Source organism: Bos taurus, chromosome 28, assembly GCF_002263795.3.
Source record: "Bos taurus isolate L1 Dominette 01449 registration number 42190680 breed Hereford chromosome 28, ARS-UCD2.0, whole genome shotgun sequence".
Lineage (NCBI taxonomy): Eukaryota > Metazoa > Chordata > Mammalia > Artiodactyla > Bovidae > Bos > Bos taurus.
This window is the reverse complement of record NC_037355.1, coordinates 25139040-25164004: the sequence shown is the minus strand read 5'-3', so window position 1 is coordinate 25164004 and position 24965 is coordinate 25139040. Positions and strand designations below refer to the sequence as shown.

At 43.5% G+C, this 24965-nt stretch overlaps 1 protein-coding gene across 1 annotated transcript in view; it reads right to left on the bottom strand.

Annotated features, from left to right (window-relative positions):
• Positions 1 to 24965, bottom strand: part of STOX1 (storkhead box 1) — a 59736-nt gene that overhangs the window by 7615 nt on the left and 27156 nt on the right. The window lies entirely within an intron of this gene.

Below are 24965 nucleotides of genomic sequence, written 5' to 3'. Positions count from 1 at the left end.
GAGTTCAGGTCAGACAATGCTTATATGGCAGTTCACATCTTTCAAAGCATCTTTTCATATTAGCTACCAGAGATAAGCACAGATGGAAGTATTTCTTTATTTATAATATATACAGCCATAAAAAGCTCAGTAATTGTGCCCGTAGTAGTTGTTCAGTCACCAAGTTGTGTCTGACTCTTTGGGACCCCGTGAACTGCAGCACACACACCAGGCTTCCCTGTCCTTCACTATCTACCAGAGTTTACTCAAACTCATGTCCATTGAGTAGGTGGACATGACATCCAACCATCTCATCCTCTGTTGCCTCCTTCTCCTTGTGCACTCAATCTTTCCCAGCAATCAGGGTTTTTCCAATGAGGCAGCTCTTCACATCAAGTGTCCAAAGTATTGGAGCTTCAGCTTCAGCATCAGTCCTTCCAATGAATATTCAGGGTTGATTTCCTTTAGGGTTGACTCGTTTGATCTCCTTGCTGTCCAAAGGACACTCAAGTGTCTTCTCTAGTACCACAATTTGAAAGCATCAATTCTTCAGTGCTCACTCAGCCTTCTTTATGGTCCATTCTCATACCCGTAAATGACTTCTGGAAAAATCATAGCTTTTGACTAGATGGACCTTTGTCAGCAAAGTGATGTCTCTGTTTAATGCACTGTCTAGGTTTGTCATAGCTTTCTTTCCAAGGAGCAAGCATCTTTTAATTTCCTGGCTGCAGTCACCATCTGCAGTGATTTTGGAGCCCAAGAAAACAGTCTCTCACTGTTTCCATTGTTTCCCCATCTATTTGCCATGAAGTGATGGGACCAGATGCCATGATCTTAGTTTTTTGAATGTTGAGTTTTAAGCCAGCTTTTTCACTCTTCTCTTTTACCTTCATCAAGAGGCTCTTTAGTTCCTCTTCACTTTCTGCCATTAGGGTGGTATCATCTGCATATCTGTGGTTGTTTATATTTCTCCTAGCAATCTTGATCCCAGCTTGTGATTCATCCAGCCCAGAATTTTGCATGATATATTCTACATAAAGGTTAAATAAGCAGGGTGACAATATACAGCCTTGATATACTCAATTCCCAATTTCGAACCAGTCTGTTGTTCGTCTGGTTCTAACTGTTGCTTCTTGACCTGCATATAGGTTTCTTGGGAGGCAGGTAAGATGGTCTGGTGTTCCCATCTCTTAAGAATTTTTCACAGTTTGTTGTGATGCCCCCAGTCACAGGCTTTAGCATAGTCAATGAAGCAGAAGTAGATGTTTTTCTGGAATTCCCTTGCTTTTTCTGTGATCCAACGAATGTTGGCAATTTGACCTCTGATTCCTCTGCCTTTTCTAAATACAAGGGACAGAAATCAGTCTTCTGACTCCCAGTCCAATATTTTGGTCATTCTACCATTTCCTAATTGAAATAATTAGTATGAGGACTTCTCTAGTGGTATCCAGTGGTTAAAACTTCCTTAACCTTCCACTGCAGCCATTGCCACATTAAAAAAAAAAAAAAAAAGTCAGATTGCGATATTTATTCCCTGGTGGTCCAGTAACTAGGATTCACTGCCGAGGGTGTGGATCAGCAAACTAAGAATCTGAAAGCACAAGCCATGTAATACACAGCCAAAACAAACAAAAACCGTCAGATTGAAGGAAGGGAGTTGGTGAGGGAAAAGTGAAGTTAATGAGTCTTCCTTCTGAAGCAGGGTTTCTCCTCTTTGGCACTTTTGACAAATGATGACAGATGTCAAATGGGGCCAGATGACAAGGGTGACAAGGACTGAGGGGTTTCCTGGGACTCGAGACTTTCAGGGCTATAACCAGAAAGTTGAAAGCAAACGGAGATGGTTGGTCACCATGGACAGAGAATTATTTGTTGTGGAGAGCTCTCTTGATCATGGTAGGTTGTTTATTAGCATCCTTGGCCTTTCAATGCCAAGAGCATCTCCCACAGTTGCAGCATCCAAAAATGTCTCCAGATACTGCCAAATGTCCCTGAAAGGAAGGGGTTGGGGGTCAAAAGTATCTCAGTTGTAAACCACTGTTTTAGACCATTTGTTGGGAAAATCTGATTGTGAAAGAGTAGAAATAGAACACGAACCAGGAAAAATTAGGATCAAATGAATGTGACTGTGTAGGTTGTGATTTTCTTAAAAGAAGATCTTTGCACATTTGGATGCCAAAAAGAAGGACTTAGTGGCAATGATGAAAATTATTCCATGAGAGAGAAGAGAAGACAACAAGATCCCAAAGGAGGGGAAAAGGAAAGTGCCTAAAAGGCACAGGTAAAAGAAGAACTATCTTAGAAATGAGAAAGATTGTACTTCATCTGAAACTTGAGAAAATATAAGATGGCACATGACCAGAAATACTCTGAGGCATGAAAAGGGAAAAAAATATTAGTACAGCAAAGTCATCTGATCTCTGGAAAGGGAGAAAGGGAGAAAGAAAACAGAGATGGGAGGAGAGAAAATGGGACTGAGGAGGCGAAGAGTAGGAAGGAGGGAGTTTGGGGAGTTATTCTCAGGGTACATTAGGCAATTTTAAAATGAACACAAAGATTATGAAGGAGCTCTGAGTCTCCTAAGTGTGGTTTCTGGAAGATAAAGCAATCTGAAATCAAAAAGGGTAGGAGTCAGGGAGGCTACTAGTTTCTAAAACTTGAATGTGCATGTGAGAATCACTGGGCGATTGTGCTAGGGTACAGATTCTGTGGGATTCAGACGATCTGAAACTAAGCCTATGAGTCTGCATTTCTAACAGCCTCCCAGGTGATGTTTCATGTTGCAGTTCTGAAGACCGCTCTTTAGAGTGGTAGAGGGTTAGGGTGTTAGAGTAGTTAACCGGTCAACAAATAAATATGGCCCCGGGGCAGCATGGGAGTCCACTCTAGCCAAAGAGAAGCCAAAGAATTTAGAAAACCTAGCTATAACCCTGCATTTGACTCTCCTAGTATCAGTGAGGAAGCCAATATATTGCACTGTTTCTTGAGGAGGAAATAAAGTGACGAGGACTGGCCAGGAGCAAAGGGTTGTAGCCAAAGTTGATAAGTGGTTCATAATACTTAGTGTATCTACATGAAAATAAAGGACCTCTTCCATCAGGAAACTAAAAAGCCATTTGCTGTTGGCTTTTTACATTGATCTGTTTCCTTGTTTACCTAAGCTTCTCTATTTCACAGGCTGGGGCATCTTTAACCTTGGAAGGTCACAACACAGAGCAGAATTGCTGTCTGCTTTAGCAGCAGAGGGAAGGATCTCCTCTTGGCCTGCTAGGTGTTCCATTGGGCGATGCTAAAATACCTATAGCGTTCTGAGAAGCTAAGATAAATGGCTAATCAGTTAGCATTTCAAAGGGTGGTGGTAAGAGATGATGAGATGATACTATGAAACTGACTGTCCAAGCGGAAGTCTAACTGACCTAAAACTCAACATTCTCCTAGAAACCCTACCTCTGAGCTAAGAGTAATAAGCCTTTCTCCCTATCTTCATTCCCTCTTTGCTTTTTTTTTTACTTTCCACATATGAGACTTACTTTCTTTTCTTTCATCTCCCTCAACTGGACAAAATATTGAATTAAAGTACAATTTCACATATTTTTATGCTTCTTAAACATAACTTTATGTGTTTAATTTAAAACAAACTTATATAACTCTCTTCCCCACCTTCCAAGTCACTCTTGGTGACTTTTTTTCTTGTATGTGATCTTAAATTGATTACCTGGCCCATTTCATGTGGACTTAGAAGTCCTTAATCCAAAAAGGAAGGACAAGTTCTTCTCTGCTAGAAATATATGGGCTAGAATGTTGGAGAAGTAGAGGGCAAAACCTAAAAAGGATTTGCTCAACCACACAATACACACTCAAACCTCATCTCACCCCTGGCCTAAATCCAGTCACTCTGAACTTTGAGACAGGGGGGAGTGGGAGGGAAGGGAAGGCTAGAGATGAGTGGCTAGAAAGTCAATTTATGTTTGATGCCCCTGCTGTGCCCCCTGCCAGTGACTGCCCATTTCTGTACACACGAAACAGGAAGCTGTACTAGGGTCCAGGAAAGGGGTTAGACCCGAAGCAGCCCATTTTCTAGTTCAACCCTTAAGTGTGTTTCCTCTTTTCACAGGAAAATGAATAGTCAAAATGGATTTTTTTATGGGCCTGGGGGCAGACATACATGGGATGTTTCTCAGACATTTTAAAAATCCCAAGCAATTTTTTCTTAATCTCAACATTGCTTGCCAAATCCAAAGATGCTTTTGGAAATTTTATTCGTAATTCCTACCGTAGTGTGGGATGTATATTTCAAAAGAGTAAACAAATCCACTATCCACTAGAAAGACAAATGCCTTTTTTTTTTTTAATTACTACAGTTATATGTCAACTGTCTTTTAGAAAACATGTTGAATCGCATGTATCCTCTGCTTTGGAGCTCCCTCTAGACAAACCCTAGAGAAAGTTTCTCAGCACATTCCTTTCACAGCTGTTGCTAAGATACGTCTTCAGGTGCAGAAATCATCAAGAGTTTTTTGTGTAGGAAAGCAGGGTGAACCCTGACATGGGAACATTTCTGATAGACATAGGAATCATTTTCCAGCTGCAGCCATAGTTTGTTTCAGTTACTTTGGCACTTGGATTTCTGGAATGCAATGACCCTTAGAGTTTTCCGCCAAAACTTAACATTCTGTGCAGAGGATTCCTCTTTTAGATGTAATTAGATTTCACAGTAAAAGAAGGCCAGCCCTTTGTCTTTATCCTCAAAGTAATCCTGGAGTAATTGAAGAGCACCTTTAGTCCAGGCCTGCTATGGACCTCTGACCCTTGAGCTGGAGCAGGGATCAGAAGGCTAGGAGAGCTTGTGGGCCACAGTAAATAGTTCACAACAATGTTCTCTCTGTTTACACAGTCTTGTACTCTCGGGTGCCACGGAAAGGGGAGAAGTATTTATGCCAGAGGCTGATTTCACAAAAACTACCAAAAAAGTAGAACCGTACAGATTAGTGCCTGCTACATTTAAGGCCACCTTTTCTGCACAGGACATTTTTCTTTTTACCCTGCTGTATCCTCAAAGGATTTAGTTTGTATATAAATTAAAAAAAAAAAATTCCAAGTTGTAACAATGAGGCAAATTATATGAGTTTTAAAAAGATTATTCTTTCGAAGTCCACTTTCTTAGGGAACAAAGAAACAATGCAAGGCAAACTAAATGTATGTAGCATGTAGATAAAATGAAAATTGAAGCCCTAAACTATCAAAAGCAGATAGACATCCAGTAAAGTCCAGAGCCAGGCTCTCTGGGGCTTGCAGTCCTAAAACTGTGACTAGAAGCAGCTTCCTGTGTAATGGACATGAATTCATATAGACTCAACCAATTCCTGCTCCGTGGTGCCTAATGATAGTGGTCTAAGGAAGCCTCTGGCCAATAGAGCAGAACCCTGGAAATGTGGCTTGTTCCTGGAGTTGGTGATAATCACTTAACAATAATCTGCTGCAATCAAAGACCTCATCAAAATCCTGAGGACAAAGGAGGTGGTTTCTTTATGTTGGGACATAAAGGCCTCCTCCCTATGCCTCAGTCGCCTCCGCCTCAGTCCTCTGAAGAAAACCCTCTTCTGGCTGTTTTCTAACAGTAAAGAAAAGTGGCTGAGAGAACTACTTCCTGAACAATTCATAAGGCATGAATATTCATGCTCCCGTGAAAAACAGCAAGAGGCACATTCATGACAAATATGGACACAGCAAGATTGCCTTTCATCAGACCCACAGAAGGCAGCTGGAGTAGACCAAGCTAACCTCCCCAGCCTGCCACCTCCACGGAGCTGTGGTACTGAAGAAACGGTCAACCCAGGAACACAGGACTCCCAAATCTGCCAGTATAGACAATCAGCTGGAAGTTTTAGTAAAATTAAAACAAGCCTAAACTTTGTACTCTCCAAGTGAGACAGGCAGAACCAAAATCAAGTTACAAACTGCCTATCCCAAACTTGAATTTGCTTTGTCCACTGGAAATAAAAGCATCTTTATCAAAATTGAATGTGTTTATTTTGATATCTGAATACTCTAGTTAGATTTCAGGGAAAAAAATTAGTTTTCCGTAAAAATGTTCCCTTTAGGGGAAGAAAATTACTATACAGTATTTATATTTATCTTGTGCTTTTAATTAAGGCACCTAAACAAATTCCAAGAGGGCCTCCTCGTGGAATCTATGCTCTGACATTGGGCATAAGAAGATATTGCTACCAAATATGCAAAAGAGAGGAAATATGTCTTTGGAAATTTGGAAAGCATTTCCCATTAGAACTTTTCTGGGTAACACTAAAACATGAATTGGCCACAAAATTAAACTCTAGGCAAAACTAATGCTAACATTATTTCATATTTAAAACACAAAGTTTTCTCTACTATAAACATGTTTAGTCCCTAGACAAGTGTGTTTATGGACTCCATACTAGGCAGTCTGCCAGAAATTCATGCATTATTGACCTTCAAACGGTTTAACTGAGCTGTTCAAACTCAGCTAATTACCTGGACACATGAAATCGGAGAGCATCTTTTTGGGAGCTTGTATTGAATGACACTGTGGGAAAAATATCTTCTACGTGCATTAGAAATGACAATAGAGCATGAAAAAAACAGCCTGCAGATACACTCAAGTTTCACAAAAAAGGATGTTTTGTCCTAAGTAATCCAAGAAGCCGCCTTGATTTTAAACTATGCTTTTATCCAGTACAGAATTTCCAAATTTCTTTAATAAAATTAATTCTGAACTTTAAAAAAATGAAAGTAATCTGTAACAAAGTGCATCAGCCGAGATTAGATGCTGTGTAAATATTTCCATGACTTTCAGTAATTAGATCTACTGAGTTAAACACTTAAATAGGTTCAGAAAATCAAACAAAATGGGAACAAAAAGAAGAAAGGTTTCAAGCCAGCAAAGCCAGGCCCCTCTCCATGTCTCCCTTTTATTTTACAAAAATGAAAGAAAGCAAACACTTTGCTCCACAGTTAGAAACAAAAGAGAACCATGACTCAGAAACTGGCTAAGAGTAGTCAAGTTATCTACCATGGAAGCTGAAATTCCTTCTCCAGCTCAGTGATGTTTATTCTGGAGTCCCAGACAAATGGCTCCCTTTCTGGGAAATGCCCTCTGTTGAAAAGCTACAGGCTTCCCTGAAAAGAAGGCTGGGCTGTTTACCAGCAGGAATCCTTAGTGCTATCTTTACTAATGGCACTTCAACCTGTCAGGATTAGTAAATGAGAAGGCACTTTCTTTTCAAGTGACATGTCCACTGATACTAACCAGTAGTGGAGTTGCAAAGCTCTTGGGCCATTTATGATGGAGACTTCAGAAGCTGGTTGTCACAGCACATGGATGTGCTTGCAAAGACACATAGTTGGCCCTATCAGGGAGCCCTTTGAGCCTCCAGCAGCCTTCCTCTATAGATATACAGGCATGCCTGGCTGGGAGGGAAGGACATGAATGACTGAAATCAGCTGACCTTTTTTTAAAAAATGCTAAAACCAATTCACACTCAGCCCCAAAGCCCTCAGGCATGGTGGTACCATTCCCTAACCTCTATTCCCTTCCCAGGTTCCACTTGGGATATGTTAATGACTACCCAGATGAGTTAGTTTTCTAAACAAGGAAGTCTGAAGTCTGGTGGGCTACACCGGTTCCTCTGCTCTAGGACTCATGGCCTGGGCTCTGATTGGAGGCTCTAGGGGAGAATCTGCTTCCCCACTCATCCAGGTTTTTGGCAGAATTCAGTTCCTTGTGGTTGTAGGACTGAGGTCCCATTCCCTCAATGGCTGTCGGATGGGAGCCCTTCTCAGCAATTTAAAGCCACTTGGACTTCTTGTTATGTTGCCCCCTTCAGCTTCAAAGACCACATGGGGTCTTCTCTACTCTTCCATTATCTCTCGTGTGCCCTTCTGTTGCTTTGCTTCTGCTTCCAGCCAGAGAAATTTCTCTGCTTTTATGGGCTCATGTGATTAGATTGGGCCTACCCATATAATCGAGGATAATCTCCCTAAAGTCCATAACCTAATTACATCTGCAAAGTCCCTTATGCCATGTTAGGCAACATATTCACAGGTCCCAGGGATTCAGATGTGGACATCTTTGGGGGGCCCATTCTGCCCACCACAGCAGGTATAAGGGTTGGGGACAACAACAAGCTGAGTAGAGCCCAGGTTGTAAACTTCCACAGTCCCTATATCTTCTTAAAAATGGGTGCACAGAAAAACATCCTTTCTTTGCCCTCCAGGCAAACCTGGGGTTGATTTGAGATGAACCTTCTTCCCAAGGGTCTAGAAGCTGCACAGGCAATGATAGCAATTCTCATCTTTGCTCGGCATCATGGTGATGGATATAAAATACCACTGTGCAAAACTTGGGGAAATTTTAGCACCAAGGTTGTTGTTTGAACAACAGATAAATAAAAGTTACCTGTAACAAAGAAGCAGCCTTTTAATATGCACATAGTCTTCATGTTACAAATGAGCATTACTCTGGAGGCAAGCCATCCGATGTGGGTTCTAACCCAGGTTTGCTATGTGGCTCTGAATAAGCCACCTCTCTTCTCTGGGCCTCAGTTTCTTTGTCTATAAGTGTGGAGCTGAACTAGATCAGCATTTTCCAAAATGCGTTCTATGGAAAATTCATTCCATGAAATGCTCTGCAGGAAAAGGGTCCTAAAGGCCAATGTTTGAGAAACCCCAGAGTCCCAGGGACATTGTTAACGGTTCTGAGAAGAGTAACACAAAACCTAGCTTGTTTAACTCAATGTTTTCCAATCACATTTGGCAACAGTTTTTACTCCAGTACTTATTACCCTTCAGCTGTGACTTCTCTCCATTCCAATTGGCCTCTCTCTGAATAGTCTGTATTTTCTCATCTCCATGACTTTGTTCCCATTTCCTCCACCTAAAGCACTCTTTCCCCACACCTCAGTGCTTCAAAATTCTGCCACAAAGACTGGCTCAAACACTGACTAACTCTCCCATGAACTGTTCTCTAATTCCGTCAGTTGGAGATAGTCTCCTTCCTACATGGACCACTTAAGAAATACCTAACCAGTAGCTACCATGGCATGATGTCCAGCACACTGAACACACTGATGTTATGACAGCACAGTCCTTCAATCATTCCTTGTCCAGCAAATATTTATTGAGTACCTACCATATGCCAGTTAATGGGGATACGACAGTGAACACGACACAGTCCTCACCCTCAGAGGGCTCCCATTCTAGTGGAAGAGCAGTGCTTGGAGGCAATCATAACCCAACATGAGGGCTATAATTAGTAGGACTGGGACTCAGTATTCCTGGGTTCTACTCCTGAATGCCATTCTCGGAAGTTTGTGGAGCCTGGGCATGACCATCATAAGGAAGATGAGTCAGACCTGTCCCTGTGTCGCCTTGGGTTACCTAAGACAGCTTGGGGTAAGAAAGAGAGTCCTGGAATTGGTCAGCCAGACCTGGGCTCAGATCCTCCACTTCCACTTTCTGAGTGTCCTCTTCAAGAAATCATTACTGCTCAACCAACAGTATTTGGTTCAGATGTTATTGTGGAAAAACATCCAAAAGTACCTGGGATAAGATTTGACACCCATGAGTTCTACCAATATTAGCACTCTTTAACTTCTCTTTGCAAATTAGGGATTTTAAATTGATCATCCCTTATTCCATGTTATTATTATTACTTTGAAGGGGTCTACACATGGATAAACTTAGCCAATCCTGACTTTTCTTTTCCTAACTTCCAGAGCCAATTTGATCAGACACCAGTCTTGACCATGACCTTCTCCCTACCTGAAAGTGAAAAGTGAAAGTGAAGTCACTAAGTCGTGTCAACTCTTTGGGACCCCATGGACTATATAGCCTACCAAGCTCCTCCATCCATGGGATTTTCCAGGCAAAAGTACTAGAGTGGGTTGCCATTTCCTTCTCCAGGGGATCTTCCTGACCCAGGAGTCAAACCCGGGTCTCCCGCATTGCAGGCAGACGCTTTACTGTCTGAACCACCAGGGAAGCCCAACCTAGGAGAAAACAAGTTATGTAGGTAAAGTCTACTGCTAGCCCTTCTTTCTTCTATTCACTAACACTTTATTTGTGACCCTTGTAGACATTGTAGGCTGGCTCATTCAACCCACATTCCGAATCACCTTTCTCCACTATGGAGGCAGGAGAAGCATATTACATACCCAGTTTCCCAGGCTCACTTAAAACTAGTGGGCATGTGGCATCATGGTGGTCAACAAGATAAAGGCAGCCAGCTACCAGTGCCAGGAGAAGAGCTCTCATAGAGGAAAAGGTCTTTATTTCATCTTTTACCTTTCCATTCTTGACTCTTTTTTCCAGCCTGCATCCTGAAGAGATTGCAGCCACCTTGTGACCGTGAGGTGACAAGCATGGGGTCAAAAACCCTCACCCGCTAAGGAAGACAAAGCAGAAAGAGTGAGCCCTGGTGTCTGACAGCCTTGCTGAGCCACTGTGCTGGCCCAGGGGGCTACCTTCCTCCAGACTTCTTGTGATGAGACAAATCTACTCCTTAATTTGTTCATGCCATTCTTAAAAGATTTTCTATAATCTACAACAAAACACATCTCTAACCAATACTTAGTCAAGGGCATCTGACATTTACCTCCTCGTATTTTCTACTGTGGGCAAGTTTGTCTTGTTGAGGGCTTGAGTAAGTTTCTGGGTTTTATACCAGTTGGATGTTTTTACATCCAACATAGCATAACACCTTAACTGCTATGAAGCTAGAAGGCCACACTGGTGGGTATTTACAGAAAAGGTGTCAGGGCTCCTGCTGCTTTCCCCCCATCATGTCAAGTCAAACATGCCAAGAGAAGAGACACAGAAGCTTTAGTGAGTTTTACTCATTTTCAACTGTACTTAAAAAGATTACAATGGGCTCTCTACTTTAGATGAAAAAGGCTATCCTTATTACATGGAGAAATCACAGAGGGGAAGATAAGAAATGTCACAGTTGATACACCTTGATCTCAAAATATGGGTATCTACAGTTACAGCCCTAAGAACGGAGTGCCTTTTAATCTCTTTTGAAAGGAAGTCTTGTGAAATAGGGCTAGTAAGTCAATATCACCATTAACATCAATGTAAGATTAACTCAGGATTTAAAGAGGAAAATAATGAATAACCTCACTTAGACTTGAGGGGTGAGTGATCTCTGTCTTTGTTGAAGAAATCTGTCTCTGGTCATAGATCCACACAGGCCCTGGGTCTGCAAGGTGGTGGACTAACCCCAGCAGAGGCCTCCTGCTCAAGAGAGGGCTGGGTTCTGTGGTGTGAAGGGAGCTGGGAGAGGGTTCTACTTTGTAACACACACAGTGCTGCCTTTTACCACCGCCCCCTCTCCCCCCACACACACACTTTACCAAAAACATCACAAACATTGCAGTCTTGCCTGCTCTTCTCCTACTGAAAGTGGTGGGGGTTGGGTGACTCAGAATAATGAACAGGATCTGCCCAGAATCCAGGGAGGCTTATCAGTGTCCACAGGTGTTTCCCCAGGCCTCCCAGCAGGCCGCTCTCCCACCAAATCTGGAAAGCATCACTGAGTTTCTGTATCAACAGTCTCTTTCACTTCTCGGAGACTGTCTGCTATGCTCTTCAGGTTCATTACAGACTCTCTTTTGGCCTCCTGAAATACTAACTTTTTAAAAGATAAAAGCCACTCCAGGGATACAATTCACATAAATGTATTTTTACTAAGAAGCACTTCTCAGCTGTTAGAAACTTTAAAAGGCATAAATGTTTTAAGATTGTGAGTTTCCTTTTCTTCAGCACAGAAGGCTTCATCTTACATCTGGGCAAATGTGACTGCACCTCCACGTGGACTTCAGTGTATTTCTACAAGGTCATTGCCTTAGGAATGAAAATGTAAAGTTCACCACCCTGAGAAATCTTAAAAGAGGCTGAAGGTCTTGCTCACTACCAGTGACTCTGATCTTTACATGGGAGGGTCATCTGGTCACTGCTTCTAGGAGCTGACCACCTACTTCACACTAAACCAACAATTACTGCACCTTTGACCCAAGGCAGCCAGATGGTTTTTCTCAGATTACATTCTGGGAGAAAGAACATGGGCTTGTGCACATTGTGTGGTGAGGCTGTCCAGGCAGAAGCTTCTAGGGTCCATCTGCAGAGGTTACCTGACCTCTCCTTTGCCTTCCACACAGACAGGGCCCCCCAACCCCACACAGAACAAATGCCCATGCTTTCTCTTCCTCCATCTCTTGGGTTTCAGCCAGAAAAGGGGTTCCAACACATCTCTTAAATACACTTGCTTCCTAGCTTGCTACGTCCCTAGGCCCCTCCTCTTCCTTTCTAGGAGTCTAAGACTAACATTCTCCATTTACTCATGAAATATTCCTCCCCCAAGCACTGCACACCAAGTACTCCCACTACCCACACACGAGTACTCCCACTACCCACATGTGAAAGGTTTTCTCAGCTCCTACTCAATCACCAACCCTCTTGCCAAAGCCAGCTCCTCCCTTTCTCGCTGCCACCTCCCGCCTTAGCCTAGCAGCCCAAAGCATGGTGCCAAAGCTCAGATGCAGGAGAGCCAAACCAATTCTTATGCAGTTGCCTATGGCAGCAGCACAGACAGCTGGGGCTCGGGAGTTGTGCATCCATCCTGCTCCCAGCATGGCCCAATGGAGCAAACTGTTAGCAAGAGAAGCTTGCTCTCTGACTCTCAAGAGCTGGGGCTTTCTGGATAAATGACACTGAAAACTTAGAATCCTCAGCGAGGTTAACTGACAACTTGCTAGTAAGAGGACGCTAGAGAGCTTTACGAACTCTGAAGGTGTGTTTAGATTTCAAGGGGAAAATGAGGCCCAAGACAGAGTCAGCTCTAAGTCATAAAAACTTGAGTCATCAGGGTTGATCTGGGCTGCTTCAGAGATGTATTTATATTCCAAAAGTTTAGAGGGAGAACCCAGGATCCTTCCATCCTGTCTCCATGCATAAAAGGTTCTTTCCCCCTCTTTCTGGGAGAGAAGGAAGCTGTTGTCTCTTTCTCTTGTACATAGGCAAAGAAAATTCACTTTTCTCCACCCCTCACCTATGGAGTGTCTGACCACCCCTGTTGGAGATTTTTCCCTCTGGCTTTCATCATATTACCTCAGTGGTAAGCATTGAGGCACGGGGTCTTGATGCAGGTATAATTACTTACATAATTATATTACTTTTAAGTTACTGCAAAATAACTACCCTGTCTCTGATCAAAATACCTATGTGCATTAAAAATAAAATGAATAGAGATGAATATTAAAAGCCTGATAGCTCTGGTGGCAAGAATGATGGGATCCGGTGTGTCTCGTGGCATGCTGGGAGATAAATGAGAGCCCTTAGGCTGGTTAGCAGGAGTTGCAGAAGATCCTGATAGCCCAGCTGTCAGGCGTCTGGCTTGGAAAATGGCAGCCTAATGGCACTTTTGGATTTAGCTCTCTCCTCCGGCGGGACCCTGAAATCCTTAAAGGTGGCCTTCAAGTGGGAAAGGTGAGTTAATTAGCTCCACGGCCAGAGCAAGTCTAGGAGAACTGCAGAGCTACGCTGCCCAGAACTGCAGGGACGGAGTCTGCACCACAGTCTTGAAGACACTTCTCTGCTCCCCTCTGATCCTTTCCTACCCCAGAAATGATCGTCCAAGATTGGAATGCTGGGAGCTCTATTGGACGCCAGCACCATGTAGCCATGTGGAGAAGGGGACACAGGACAGAGGGTAAATGAAGATACTCAGGAAGACTGAGCAAAACCTCAGTGAGTGAGCAGAACAGTGCCAGAGTCTCCTCACACAGGCCAGAGGGCGAAATCTGGGCTGTTCTAAGTGCCTGCAGTCTGCCTCCCTGCTGCGTCCCCCCACTGGCAGTGAGGAAAACGGCTTCTCCTTGCAGCTGTGACTTTTATCCCTGTAAATGGTGACTTTAACTGCTAGGAGTTTGTGCAAAAGTTCGCAGTATGAAAAAAGAGGAGTTTATAAAAGGCTTTGCAAAAAAAAAAAAAAAGGCTTTGCATGGTTTTCTAGGCTACTGCATCTGAATGTATGGCAGAAATTGATTTTGGATGTTATATGCTTGTCATAGGTGCTTGAGAGGGATCATTTCGTGATCAGAGAGAGATGCAAAAAGAAGTGTTCCTGGGGTTCCCTTGCTTTTTGCCACCTGTAGCTGAAAAGGATGCCTTAACCCTGAGGTTCTGGCCATGAGGAGAAAGCTGCTAGCTTCTTACCATCAAATTGGAGGCCTGCAGTCTTCATGGACTCTGGGTGTAGGAGACAGAACAAGTCCCCGTACTGGATTTTGGCTAGAGGTTTGCCTCAGGAAAGGTGTAGTAGTAAGCCAAGAGAGCAGGAGAAGGAAGGCTGTTTCCAGATTAAGGTCCACTTTAGAAGTTTCTGACATGGTTACTAGACACATGGCCTTTTGGAAAGTGGCTTCTAAGCTTGCAGAGGAGCTCCTGCACAAATCAGATTGCCCATTTGTATATCATGAAGTTGTGAGTCAACTCATATGACAGACAGGTGAAAGGAGCTTTAGAAAAAACTCCTTGCAAGAAAAGTCCTGCTAGCCAGGTGGCATTTCAGCTTTGCCCAAGAAAGTGGCAGCTATCCCCTCTGCTGCCCCAAGCAAGGAAAAGCTGCTGATTTGTTGACTGGCTAGTCAGAGGGAATCACAGATTCACAAGGTTTCCCTCAATTACCTGGGTCAGGCTCACCCGATGCCTGTTGTGGCTTCAAGCTTTGCTAAACTAAAAAACAAGTGTGGTGTCCCAGGTCCCTGAGCAGAACTTGGACTCTGAAACTGTTGAAAGACACCCTTTTGTGGGGCCGTGAGCTGTGGAAGACAGATCATGAATGCTGATGGACTTGTCGGCATTAGCACAGAAGCCTGTGGAACGGCCTGTTTTCTGAAGAGGTCACTGCACATCGGGAAAGCCTGACTCTTGCCCAGCAGGGTTCCTAGGGAAGCTGCGAGTTGAGGAAGGTCCAATCAAGAGAACCATGGCCCATCCGCCCACTAGGGAAGGTGTTACTGATGTTGGCTTTTTCGTTTCAGCCTTTCTGATTTTTGCTGTCAGGGCAACGCGTGCCTTTTCTGGTTCAGGCTGAGGTCACTACCAATCAGCTGCTGGTCCGACTCCCCTTTCACGTTATACCTCCTAAGGCAGCTTGATCATTCAATGCAGCCTTCACCAGGAGGGCTGATCTGTAACAGGAGGGAAAGGGGCAGGGCACAACAAGAATGACATAGCCCAAGGACACAACATAAACCGATTAGAATCAGATGGGACCAAGATGGCAGACAAGACTAGACCTTAATCCTCAACCAACAAATGAAATGACACACCCAGAGGTGCCATGAGAGTTCCAGGGCACTTTTAAAAGACCAAGGAGTGGGTGGTGGCCCAAATCCTGGAAATCTCCACCCCTTCTCAAAAATAGTTGGGATAATCCTCCCATAGCAGATGAAATTACCCAGCCTATAAAAACTAACCACACCAAATTTCGTGGCTGCATTCACCCTCTGCGACGGTCCACACACACTCTGTCTGTGGAGTGTGCTTCTCTCTGTATCTAAATAAATCCATTTCTTACCTACCACTTTGTCTCTCACTGAATTCTTTCTGTGATGAGATATCTAGAACCTGAGCTTCATTAGGTCCTGAAATCAGGTACTATGGGTTTGGGCTGGGTTTGAGTCCCAGCCATGTGGGTTTAAGTCCCAAACTGGGTTTTGGCTGGGTTCGAATCCCAATATGAGATAAACGGTTTCAGATCCACTTTTGAATCTTTCCACTGGATCACTCTAGGATGACAAGGGTGATGGCCACATAGATCTATTTCAAAAAAATTTTTAATTCAAAATTCTGCATTGATCATTGTTCTGGACATAAAGTAGCTTCCTTTCTGTCCCCTAACAACAACCCCAGATTGGTGTGCCTGAAAAGGGTCCTAGGAGATTTAGATTTAATAGTTAAGTCTGTTTGAACTGTATGAAAATATTCTGTGAGGAGGCGTTCTGCCTCTCTTGCACCCACCCTCCTGGAGGAAAGGTCTGGGTGAGACAGGAGGATGGGGGAAGAAACCTGTGAAGTTGCAGTGATGAGAAACACTGGTTTTATAACAATGGAGGGAAAGCAAAAAGCAAGGCTCCAGGCGAGGGAAAACTTGAGGTCTGGGAAGATAGTGGGGTGGGGGCAGAGATTAATGATCTCTGTTTTTCAGAATCTGCTCCTGAAGCCCCCCTCCAAGGGCAAAGCCATGCCGCTGGATTCTCCTGACTAGCAGCCCTGCGACCCCTTTCCTCCCTGCCCTCTGTGCTATTGTGAACATTCCCAAATTCAAACTGACCGCTGCCTGACACTGACCAGACAGGCGTTTCCATGCAGAACACCTCCAAATATCTTCCACACTGCAGGGACAGATGAACTGATGGCATGAGAAGCAGGACTGCTTGAAACTACACTGAGAACTGAACTGACCTGAATCATCTGGGCTGAAGTGCAGAGTTCCCAGATGTATCCACTGGTGGGAGGTCAGAGGCCCCAGTAGGGATCCTGCCCACTTGTGCTGCCTAAATGATGTACAGCTCAATTTGGGTGCCCTCATAATTGGAAACTCCTTGTTCTCAGGGGTGCCCTGTGTGCCCTCTGCAGCTGGATGTATGAAAGGCAGGCATTAGTTTATCTCTGGTAAAAACACTTACTTACACCTGCAGGTGGTTATCAGAAACTTTCAAGGGTTTAAGGAAATACCCAGATAGACAGGTACTCTATGGGAAGCTTACCTACGATGGGAGCTCTTCCATTAGAAAAATGGTATTTAAAAAAAAATAGAAAAATGGTACAAAATTTATCCTGACTTTTAACTGATGTGATTCATAACCCTGCCTCATCCTCAAAGGCATTCATGGCAGCTTCCACTCACTGAGGCCAGTTACACGCGTGATAGAATTTGCCATAGATTTCCTTCTTGAAGGTCATGGCAAAGTCTGTGCAAAGTATTAATATATCCAGCTTTACCTGGGTCCCAACCTCAGTCCCAGGTAGGCAAGGTTAGTGCAGAAACCTGAAGAAGCCACCAGGCAGTCTCAGGTAGCGTGCGTGCTAAGTCGCTTCAGTTACACCTGACTCTTTGCGACCCCATGGACTGTAGCCTGCCAGGCTCCTCTGTCCATGGGATTCTCCAGGCAAGAATACTGGAGTGGGTTGTCATGCCCTCCTCCAGGGGATCTTCCCAACCCAGGGATAGAACCTACAACTCTTACGTTTCCTGCATTGGCACCACCTGGTAGACTTTGCATGTGTGTGTTAGTCGCTCAGTCATGTCCAACTCTTTGTGACCCCATGGACTGTAGCTCGCCAGGCTCCTCTGTCCAAGGGATTCTCCAGGCAAGAATACTCATGTGGGATCCCTTTTCCAGAGGATCTTCCTGGCCCAGGGATTGAACCTGAGTCTCCTGTGAGGCAGGCAGATTCTTTACCATCTGAGCTACCAGGGAAGCCCGATAGACTTCCTAGTAAATGAGGTTAGTTCAACCGAATAAAACCAGGAGGAGTCTTGGAGGCAGGGACTACGAGCAATACAGTGGGACTGACCTTATCCTGCCCTTGGGAGTCCTGCTGGGTAAGTGCTGTTTAAGACAAACCCAATGGATTGGTCCTAGCTCCCATTGGTCTGACTAAAACAAAATGACCAATAGAGAAGCATCTTATGGGAAAATTTACCAGGTGCCAATCATGGAAAAACATAACAGGTGGAAATGAGGGATAGAGAGAAAATAGCTTTGTGTTTCTGCTGAGCTGGGGCTTTTGTTCGTTTTAAAAAATCTGCTGAACACTTGGGATCCTGGGCTAAGAGCAAGTCTTGGGAAATTAATTTGCAACTATATAGATAGTGAACTCCAGATTCACCCAACCCTGGAGATATGTGTTTATATTTCAAGGGAAAATGAGATCCCAGGACCTTGGAGACATTTCTAGGTCAAGAAGCTGGAGCTTATCTGACCCCTAGAGAGATGTTTGCACTGCAAAAAGTTAGAGAATCAGAGTGCTTCTCATCCTGTCTCCAAAGAACAAAAGCAAATGAAGGAAATGAAGGAAGGGCAATTGGCTTTCTCCTGTGTAAAAGCAGAGAAGAATCAGTGTTTCTCTCCTACACTAATGGAATGTCCAGCCACTGGTGTGGGAGGTTTCTCTAAGAATTCTCATGGAGTCACCCCAGGACTGATGTTGTTTGGTAAGGAATAATCAATCTGGTTCCATTTCGGGATGTCAGTGTGAAGAACTCTGTGAACCACTTACTAGCAAAACAAAGCTGGTGGAAACTATAAGAACCACTATTCCAAGTCTCTGGAGATGTTTCTAACAGTATATACCAAACAAGGAAACATTTATCCAAGAAAATCTTGTACAACTTGTTAACAGCCATGAGATTCTGTGGGAATTGAACCACCGCTTTCTCCCTCCCCAAAGTGTCCCTCCACTTCAGCTCAGTTTGACAAAAGTCCCACTTCAGGCAAATATGGCCAAGAAGTCAGGGCTCCCTCTCCTCAGGTCCCAATCAAGGTTTATTATATCTCACTGGGAGGGGCAAGCTGCCAGAATTTTCCATCCCCTCCAACTCCAAGCCAAAGAGGCTAAATTTAAATTCTTGGTGAGTGTGGCTGAAAGATTTGCGATTCCCTTCCTCTCCACAGCCTCTACCCACCCACTCCTGGCTCTATCCCAGGAGCCACAGTCCAAGAATACTGAGACTCCAACCACCTTTACCTCATCTCACTCATATAAGTTCCGACCTGGGAGAGCAAGCTGGTCTTCAACTTGTGTCCAGCAGCCAAAGTAGTGGCTCAGTTTGCCCAGAGTGCAGAGGGGTTCCATAAGAAAAAGTTCCAAAGTACTTCCCAAAGGAATGGGCTTTATTTGAAAAGTGTTCAGCAAAGTTCAAGCCTAAAGGCACTCATGAAGACAGCTTAGCTAAGAAGAGTCCCCCTGGGGTCAGGAAAAAACCTCAAAGATTGATCTCAAAAAACAATCCCTGCCAGAATTTAATTGGACCAGACTGGTGAGCATGTTTGCTCCTTAGTATTGTTGAAATCAACACAACAATCATCTGATTGTCCATCACATATACGGGAGCCCTAAATAGATCTAACAGTTGACTCCTCACTAGAAACAATGTACCCTAGAAAGCAGTGTGATAACATATTTCAAGCGATGAAAGAATCATCTTTTACCCAGAATACTGTCATGTGTGAATTCTAGATAAAATTAAGAAAGATGGATATTAAAAAAACCAACAAGAACTTCCCCGGTGGTCCAGTGTCTAAGACTCCACCCTCCCAATGCAGGGTTCAATCCCTGGTCAGGGGACTAGATCCCATATGCCACAAACAAGATCTACTGCAGCCAAATAAATAAACATCTTTAAAAAAAAGAAAAGAAAAACCAACTATGCAGGATTTCCCTGGTGGTCCAGAGGTCCGTGCTCCCCATGCAGGGGCCTGGGTTCAATTCCTGATCAGGGAACTAGGTGCGCATGTCGCAACTAAGACCCGGTACAGCCAAATAACTGTATCAAAAAATAGAAAACCGACAGTGCTCTAATCAAAATATTTTAAAATTAAAAGACTTTTTACTGCCACAGTTGGAGAACCACCATATTAGAAAGTGAGTTAAGACCCAGATGATTAAGTTTACTCATGGTGTGTTGAAAGGTCCTAGAATGCTGAGATTCCCTCTTCCATCTTTTTGCAAGGATGGAGTTGCATTTGACTTGGGTGTGGAAACCTGTTCCCTCTTAGCATATCACACTGGTCTTTGTCCCTAGTTCCTGGCACAGAGCTCCTAAAACCTGTGGAATTTCATGAGTGATAAAGGTAATTGGCAGGCCCCTAGAGAGCCTCAGGATGGGGGCTGGATGCCAGGAAGACTATGCCTTGATTAGAAGCTTGGAACTTTCAGCCTAGTCTCCAACTTACGGGGATGGGTAAGGAGCTGGAAACTGCACTGATCACCAGTGGCCAATAACTTAATAAATCCTGTATATGTAATGAAACCTCCATAAAAACTCCTAAACAATAGAGTTAGGAGAGCTTCCAGGTTGAATACATCAGGTGTTGGAGAGGCCATGAAATCTTGAACCTCTCTCCTACACCTTGTCCTATGCACTCTTTCGTTTAGCTCTTCCTGAGTTGTATCCTTTATAATAAACTGGTCTTCAGTCACTTAGTCATGTCCAAGTCTTTCTTACCCCATGGACTACATACAGCCTGACAGGCTCCTCTGTCCATGGAATCTTCCAGGAAAGAATACTAGAGTGGGTTGCCATTTCCTACTCCAGGGGATCCTCCCTACCCAGAGACTAAACCCGCGCCTCTTACATCTCCTGCATTGGTCGGCAGATTCTTTACCACCGAGCCACCTGGGAAGCCCCAATAAAGTGGTAACAGTAAATAAAGCACTTTTCTAAGTTCGAGCTGTTCAAGAAAATTCTTAAACCTGGGGAGGGTGGTTGTGAGAAAGAACTCTTGATTTTGTAAGCAAGTAGAAGTCTGATAACCTGGGGCCCCAATACTTTCAACTGACATCTGAAGAGAGGACAGTCTTGTGCGACTGACCCTGAAGCCTGTGGAATCTGACACTAATTACCCAGAGCTAATTGTGCAACACCAAGTTGTCAGAGAATCAGAGAATTAGTAGGTATCAGAAGGAAAAAAACACTTCTCACCCTTCCTGCTTTCAATGCTCATTCTCTAGGCCTCCAATCTGTGTAACTGGAGCTGGCAATCCCAGTCAATAGGTCCCACAGCCTTTCCTCATGGCCCCCATATGGCAAGAGGCAGAGCAGAACCACACTAAGTCTAAGTATAAACAAACAAGATGTGGTGGAATCTCAGCTACTGACAAAAGCGTCAGCTTTAAAGTGAGGGTGTTAACCACTTCAGTATTCTTACCTTGAGAACCCCATGAACAGTAGGAAAAGGCAAAAAGTTAGGACACTGAAAGATGAACTCCCCAGGTCAGTAGGTGCCCAATTATGCTACTGGAGATCAGTGGAGAAATAACTCCAGAAAGAATGAAGGGATGGAGCCAAAGCAAAAACAACACCCAGTTGTGGATGTGACTGGTGATAGAAGCAAGGTCTGATGCTGTAAAGAGCAATATTGCATAGGAACCTGGAATGTTAGGTCCATGAATCAAGGCAAATTGGAAGTGGTCAAACAGATGGCAAGAGTGAAGGTCGACATTCTAGGAATCAGCGAACTAAAATGGACTGGAATGGGTGAATTTAACTCAGATGACCATTATATCTACTACTGTGAGCAGGAATCCCTTAGAAGAAATGGAGTAGCCATCATAGTCAACAAAAGAGTCCGAAATGCAGTACTTGGATGCAATCTCAAAAATGACAGAATGATCTCTGTTCGTTTCCAAGGCAAACCATTCAGTATCATGGTATTCCAAGTCTATGCCCCAACCAGTAATGCTGAAGAAGCTGAAGTTGAATGGTTCTATGAAGACCTACAAGGCCTTTTAGAACTAACATCCAAAAAAGATGTCCTTTTCATTATAGGGGACTGGAATGCAGAAGTAGGAAGTCAGGAAACACCTGGAGTAACAGGTAAATTTGGCCTTGGAGTATGGAATGAAGCAGGGCAAAGGCTGATAGAGTTTTGCCAAGAGAATGCACTGGTCATAGCAAACACCCTCTTCCAACAATACAAGAGAAGCCTTTACACATGGACATCACAAGATGGCCAACACCGAAATCAGATTGATTATATTCTTTGCAGCCAAAGATGGAGAAGCTCTATACAGTCAGCAAAAACAAGATCAGGAACTGTCTGTGGCTCAGATCATGAACTCCTTATTGCCAAATTCAGACTTCAATTGAAGAAAGGGGGGGAAACCACTAGACCATTCAGATATGACCTGAATCAAATCCCTTATGATTATACAGTGGAAGTGACAAATAGATTTGAGGGATTAGATCTGATAGAAAGAGTGCCTGATGAACTATGGACAGAGGTTCCTGACATTGTACAGGAGACAGGGATCAAGACCATCCCCAGGAAAAAGAAATGCAAGAAAACAAAATGGCTGTCTGAGCAGGCCTTACAAATAGCTGTGAATAGAAGTGAAAAGCAAAGGAGATAAGGAAAGATATTCCCATTTGAATGCAGAGTTCCAAAGAATAGCAAGGAGAGATAAGAAAGCCTTTCTGAGGCAAAGAAATAGAGGAAAACATTAGAATGGGAAAGACTAGAGACCTCTTCAAGAAAATTAGAGATACCAAGGGAACATTTCAGGCAAAAATGGGCTCAATAAAGGACAGAAATGGTATGGACCTAACAGAAGCAGAAGATATTAAGAAGAGGTGGCAAGAATACACAGAAGAACTGTACAAAAAAGATCTTCACAACCCAGATAATCACGATGGTGTGATCACTCACCTAGAGCCAGACATCCTGGAATGTGAAGTTAAGTGGGCCTTAGGAAATATCACTACGAACAAAGCTAGTGGAGATAATGGAATTCCAGTTGAGCTATTTCAAATCCTAAAAGATGATGCTGTGAAAGTACTGCACTCAATATGCCAGCAAATTTGGAAAACTCAGCAGTGGCCACAGCACTGGAAAAGGTCAGTTTTCATTCCAATCCCTAAGAAAGGCAATGCCAAAGAATGCTCAAACTATCGCACAATTGCACTCATCTCACACGCTAGCAAAGTAATGCTTAAAATTCTCCAAGCCAGGCTTCAGCAATACGTGAACTGTGAACTTCCAGAAGTTCAAGTTGGTTTTAGAAAAGGCAGAGGAACCAGAGATCAAATTGCCAACATCCACTGGATCATCAAAAAAGCAAGAGAGTTCCAGAAAAACATCTATTTCTGCTTTATTGACTATGCCAAAGCCTTTGACTGTGTGGATCACAATAAACTGTGGAAAATCCTGAAAGAGATGGGAATACCAGACCACATGACCTGCCTCTTGAAAAACCTGTATGCAGGTCAGGAAGCAACAGTTAGAACTGGACATGGAACAACAGACTGGTTCCAAATAGGAAAAGGAGTATGTCAAGGCTGTATATTGTCACCCTGCTTATTTAACTTATATTCAGAGTACATCATGAGAAATGCTGGGCTGGGTGAAGCACAAGGTGGAATCAAGATTGCCAGGAGAAATATCAATAACCTCAGATATGCAGATGACACCACCCTTATGGCAGAAAGTGAAGAGGAACTAAAGAGCCTCTTGATGAAAGTGAAAGAGGAGAGTGAAAAAGTTGGCTTAAAGCTCAACATTCTGAAAACTAAGATCATGGCATCTGGTCCCATCACTTTATGGGAAATAGATGGGGAAACAGTGAGAGACTATTTTTGGGGGCTCCAAAATCACTGCAGATGGTGATTGCAGCCATGAAATTAAAAGACGCTTACTCCTTGGAAGAAAAGTTATGACCAACTTAGACAGCATATTAAAAAGCAGAGACATTACTTTGCCAACAAAGGTCTGTCTAGTCAGGGCTACGGTTTTTCCAGTAGTCATGTATGGATGTGATAGTTGGACTATAAAGAAAGCTGAACACTGAAGAATTGATGCTTTTTAACTGCGGTGTTGGAGAAGATTCTTGAGAGTCCCTTGGACTGCAAGGAGGTCCACCCAGTCCATCCTAAACGAAATCAGTCCTGGGTGTTCATTGGAAGGTCTGATGTTGAAGCTGAAACTCCAACACTTTGGCCACCTGATGCGAAGAGCAGACTCATTTGAAAAGACCCTGATGCTGGGAAAAATTGAGGGCAGGAGGAGAAGGGGATGAGAAAGGATGAGATGGTTGGGTGGCATCATCGACTCAATGGACATGAGTTTGGGTTGGCTCCAGAAGTTGGTGTTGGACAGGGAGGCCTGGTGTGCTGCAGCTCTTGGGGTCACAAAGAGTCGGACACAACTGAGCGACTGAACTGAACTGAACACAGAATTGAACTCCAAGGGAGCTTTTGCAACACAAAAGCTACCAAGGGTTTCCTGGCAGTTTAGTGAAGTTGAAAAGTTAATGGCTTAGAAACTCTAGCCCACTGTTTCCTAAACATCAATCATTTGGGCCACCTTTGAGATTTGGGACCTATCCATATATGTAATATTTATCTCCAAATCCACTTTATTAAAATAATTACTGAGCAAACTTGATGTCCCTACTGCAAGCAGAAAATCAGTGCATTTGTTTAAATAGAAGGTATACCTTAGTTCAGTAAGAGACTGTTTAAATGTATGTCTAAATCAAGTTGTGTTAGCACTACCAATGCTGTACATGCCACACTTCGGGAAATAATGCCCTAAAATTATGCCATAATCCACTGTGCAGGATGAAAGACCAAAAACAGAAGGCACTGTCCTTGTAAAGTGCCCTGAGTTGGAGAATCAGGCTTCCTCTTGAGAAGACTGATTTCAGCTTTCTTTATGAAGGGCACAAGTAGCCACTAACCTCTATAGCACTTTGATCCACTTAGAGTACTATACTAAAAAAAAAAATGTTCTTTTTATTATCAGGACTCTCAACCAGCAAATATAACTACGGGCCACTACAGGGCTAGACAATTAAGTTCAGTTTAAAGACAAAACTCGGCCCCTGGGATTTCTGAAAGGCACCGTCACCAAATGCTATAATGCTGTCCAGAGATGGACCATTTTATGTGATCCACAGTTACCACTGAAAGGGCACACCATTTCTTTATTCTCTTCTCTTAGGGCTGTGAAGAGTCAGCTGATAGAAAGTTTAAGAGAAACAGATTCAGGCTACAACAAAAACAAACATACAAAATAAAGCAAACACCAAAGCTGCTCCTTGCAGGTAATTTTTCAAGCTGTATTCCAACAGGAACCAAAATCTGGAGAACAAGGATGAAAGAACAATCATGAAACAGATTCTAGGGACAAACACACATACCTCATCCTGCTAAGCTT